We start from the raw sequence: 5,000 nt of genomic DNA on the forward strand, positions 1-5,000 counted from the left end.
TATTTTCCTTTTTTTCTGCTTTTCCTCATTTTTCTTCTTTATTTCTATATTCTCCTTTTTTTCTTTTAATTTTTCTTCTTTATTTCTTCTTTATTTCTTTATTTTATTCTTTATTTCTTTATTTTTCTTCTTTATTCCTCTTCCCTTCTCTCTTTTCTCTTCCCTTCTCTTCTCCATTCCCTTCTTCTCTCTTTTCCCTTCCCTTCTTCTATCTTCCCTTCTCTTCTCCTCTATTCCCTTCTCTCCTCTCTCTTCCCTTTCCTTCTTCTATCTTCACTTCTCTTCTCCTCTATTCCCTTCTCTCTTTTCCCTTCCCTTCTCTTCTATTCTATTCCCTTCTCTCTCTTCCCTTCCCTTTTTCTATTTTCCCTTCTCTTCTCCTCCATTCCCTTCTTCTCTCTCTCTTCCCTTCCCTTCATCTATCATCCCTTCTCTTTTAATGCCTAAGTTTATCTCGTTTTCTTTATTGCTTTGTTTTATCCTTCCATTTCATTCACAACTAATATTTCTTTTCCTTCCTCGGTCTCAAAAATTGATGAATGGATAAAGGAACAAAGGGAGAAGAGAGAGAAGGAGAGGGAGAGAAAGAGAAAGGAAGCAGATTGGAAGAGGTGATACTTTGAACGAAGAGAGAGAGAGAGAGAGAGAGAGAGAGAGAGAGATGCAGAAACAGTCACAAAAGAACAGAGATAAAAAAAAAAAGAGAAAAAAGGGAGCGGAATGAGGAAGGATCGTGACTGTTCCTCGCAGGTGAAAAGGGAGAGAAAAAAAGGGAGAAATAAGAAGAGAAAAGGAGAGAAAATGATAAAGAGAGAGAGGAGGAGAGGAAAGAGAGGAGGAGAGAAAGAGAGGAAGAAAGTAAAAGCGATAAACAGTGACACAGAAAGAAAAAAGAAAAGAGAAAAGAGAGAAAAAAAGAAAGAAGAGAAAAAATAACAGAAAACGAAATTAAGAAAAAAGAGAATAAATGAGAGAAAAAGATAAAAAAAATAAGAGAAAAAATGAAATAAGAGAGAAAAAAGAAAAAGAGGAAAATGATGGAGAGAAAAGGAGAAAATAGGAGAAAAGAAGAGGAAATGATAAAGTGGAAAAGAGAAAGGGATGAAGAGAGGAGGAGAAAAAGAGAGGAAGAAAGTAAAAGTGATAAACAGTGACACAGAAAGGAAAGAAAAAGAAGAGAAAAAGAGAAAAAAAGAGCAAGAGAAAAAAATCAGGAATATAAATAAAGAAAATAAAAAAATAAGAAAAGAAAACGAGATAAAGAGAAGAGAAAAACAAAAGATAAAAGAGAGAAAAAGAGCAAGGAAAGAAAAAAAACAAAACGAAATAAAGAAAAAAGAGAATAAATGAGGGAAAGATAGAAATAAGATAAAAAGAAAGATAAAAAGAGAAAGAGGAAAATTTTGGAAGGAAGCGGAAATGAAATGTGTGAAAAAGGGAATTGTTTTTATCAAGGTTATCTCCCTATCAGCATATCTCCACACACACACACACACACACACACACACACACACACACACACACACACACACACACACACCTGCATTCGTTTTTTCTTTCCTATTCCTCTTCTAATTACCATCATTATTTTTTCCACCAATTACGAAAACACCAAACTGATTCGTCCTTTTCTTAATAATAGGGACACAAATATTACGTAGAACAAGACGTTTTATTTTGTTTAACTGTATTTTCTTTTTCTTTTTTATTTAGCATCTTGTCATTTTTTTCTACTGTTTACTTATTTCATGTCTAATACTAAGAAAAGATGTAGAAATTAATCGTTCCATATTGCATTTTCCTATTTATTTTTCCTTCTTTCCTTTCGTGATTCAAGATGATGGTCTCCTATATGCATTTTCCTAGTTAATTTTCCTTCTTTCCTTTCGTAATTCAAGTTGATGGTCTCCTAAATGCATTTTCCTAGTTATTTTTCCTCCTTTCCTTCCGTAATTCAAGTTGATGGTTTCCTCTTTGCATTTTCCTAGTTATTTTTCCTGCTTTCCTTCCGTAATTCAAGTTGATGGTCTCCTATATGCATTTTCCTAGTTATTTTTCCTGCTTTCCTTCCGTAATTCAAGTTGATGGTTTCCTATATGCATTTTCCTAGTTATTTTTCCTGCTTTCCTTCCGTAATTCAAGTTGATGGTTTCCTATATGCATTTTCCTAGTTATTTTTCCTGCTTTCCTTTCGTGATTCATTTATTTTCTTTTTCTATTATTTTTTCCATGTCATTATTGTTGGATATGGAAAAAAAACTCCAAATGGTAAAAAAAAAAAAAAAAAGATAAAAGTGGATGATTTTTCAAGACCAATTAAGAACGAGAATTACGGATTTTTTTTTTTTTTTTTTTTTTTTTTTTTTGGTGGTGGTGGTGGTGATGGTGATGATGGTGGTGATGGTGATGGTGATGGCATTGATGATGAGAAACATAGTGGGGGTGGTGATGGTGGTGGTGGTGGTGGTGGTGGTGCTTCCGGTGTTGGGGCAGGAAGGGAAGGACAGGCGGCAGGTGGTCAGGTCACGCGGGTCATCTTGATAAGGTCACGACGCCTTCCTGCATCCTTTCCTTCCCTCCTTCCTTCCTGCCCTCCTGCCTTCCTTTTTTATGTTCTTTATTCCTTCCTTTATTGCCGTGTTCCCTCCTTCCTTCCTTCCTTCCTTCCTGCCCTCCTGCCTTTCTTTTTTATGTTCCTTATTCCTTCCTTTATTGCAGTGTTCCCTCCTTCCTTCATTCACTCCCTTCCTTCCTTTCTTTTTTTCTTTCTTCCTTCATTTCCTTCCTTCCATCCTTTTTTTCTTCCTTTCTCCATTTACTTCCTTCCTTCCTTCCTTCCTTCCTTCCTTCCTTTTTTTCTGCATTCCCTCCTCTAATACAGTTTTTCTTCCTTCGATTTCTTCTTTTATCTCCTTCCTTCCTTCCTTCCTTCCTTCCTTCATTGATAGTATTTCCACCTTCTTCCTTTGTCTCCTTCCTTCCTTCCTTCGCTTCTTCCTTCCTTCCATCCTTCCTTATTCCCTTCTGCCATCCTCTCTTCTCTCCTTCCTTTCTTACTTCCATCTTTCCTTTCTTCCTGTCATGAAACACACACACACACACACACACACACACACACACACACACAGTTACATCCCCTCTATACACACATACACAACCTCCCCCCACCCACACCCACACACACTCAGTAGCGCTTCGAGTGTGGACGCGTCGCCTCGCCCCGCCAATCCATCACAGCAGGACAGGGAGTGACAGAAGCCTACAACTCCAGCGCCTCATCCGTATCGGCTCTGGCGGCCCCGTGCTGGGTGTGGAGACGGTGTTGGAGGTAGAAGAAGGGTGGTGAACATAGGAGAAGAGGGTGAAAGGAGGGAGAAAGGGGTGCAGAGTATAGGGATGACGAAGATGGTAGTGAAAAGATAGGTGAAGAGAATAGGGGAAGAGGGGAGTAGAGTGGGAGATGGGGAGATTGGAATGGAAAAAAAGGGAGTAATGAGTAGGGAGTGATTAGAAGGGAGGGGGAAGTAGAGAGGTAGGAAATAGGGCGTAGGGAAGTGGAAGGGAGGGTGAGGAAGGGCATGGAAGGGTAAGGGAGGGTAAGAGAAGATAAGGGAGAATAAGGGACCACATGGAAGGGTAGAGGTGGGTAAGGTAAGGGAAGGGAGAGTAAGGAAAGGGAAGGGAAGGGAAGGGAGAGTAAGGGAGGTGAGGGAGGGCATAGAAAGGTAAGGGTGGATAAGGGAAGGAAAGAGGAGAGGAAAAGTTAGAAAGGGAGGAGAAGGAAGGGTAAGGGAGAGTAAGGGAAGGTAAGGGAGAGAAAGGAAGGACATGGAAGGGTAAGGGTGGGAAAGTTAAGGTAAGGGAGAGTATGGGAAGGTAAGGGAGAGAAAGGAAGGACATGGAAGGATAAGGGTGGGAAAGAGAAGTTAAGGGAGAATAAGGGAAGGGAAGGGAGAGAAAGGAAGGGCATGGAAGGGTAAGGGTGGGAAAGAGAAGGGAAGGGAGACTAAGAGAAGGGAAGGGAAGGGCAGGGAAGGGTAAGGAAGGAAAGATAAGTTAAGGGAGACTAAGGGAGAGAAAGGAAGGGCAGGGAAGGGGAAGGGTGGGAAATAGAAGTTAAGGGAGAGAAAGGAAGGGTAAGGGAGATTAAGGGAGAGTAAGGGAAGGTAAGGGAGAGAAAAGAAGGGCATGGAAAGGTAAGGGAGGGAAAGATAAGGTAAGGGAGACTAAGGGAGAGAAAGGAAGGGCAGGGAAGGGTAAGGGAGGGAAAGATAAGGTAAGGGAGACTAAGGGAGAGAAAGAAAGGGCAGGGAAGGGTAGGGAGACTTAAGGGAGGCTACGTTGATGTTATAAGCTCGTGAGAACTCTTATGCTGGGAGAGTTTTTTTTTTTATAATATTAGAATCAGGTTTTCAAAGACAGAGAGAGAGAGAGAGTTGGCAAATGAGTTTCTTGATATCTGTTTCCTCTTTCCCTTTTCATTAACTTTATTTGCATACATAGAGAGAGAAAAGTGGTTTGCATAAATGTACAAATTGCTTATATACTCTCTCTCTGTCTCTCTCTCTCTCTCTCTCTCTCTCTCTCTCTCTCTTCCATATCCGTCCACTCACTAACAGGAAAAAAAACTCATAATCCTCTGTCCTAAGTGGATGAACACGGAGGAAGAGGAGGAAGAGGAGGAGGAGGAGGAGGAGGAGGAGGAGGAGGAGGAGGAGGAGGAGGAGGAGGAGGAGGAGAAGGAGGAGGAGGAGGAGGAGGAGGAGGAGGAGGTTGATGAGGATGCATGAGAAAGAGAAACTAAATTAGACATGACAGAAAGTGAGAGAGAGAGAGAGAGAGAGAGAGAGAGAGAGACTGTCCCCTCTTTCCTCTTCCTCTTTTTCTCTCTCCTTTCCATTCCTTCTTTCCTTCATTCTTCCCCTCTTTCCTCATTTCTCCTTTCCTTCCTTCCTTCATTCATTCATTCATTCATTCATTCAATCTACTTCCTTCTCCTT

The sequence above is a fragment of the Eriocheir sinensis genome, chromosome 54 (genome assembly GCF_024679095.1).
Source record: "Eriocheir sinensis breed Jianghai 21 chromosome 54, ASM2467909v1, whole genome shotgun sequence".
Taxonomy (NCBI): domain Eukaryota; kingdom Metazoa; phylum Arthropoda; class Malacostraca; order Decapoda; family Varunidae; genus Eriocheir; species Eriocheir sinensis.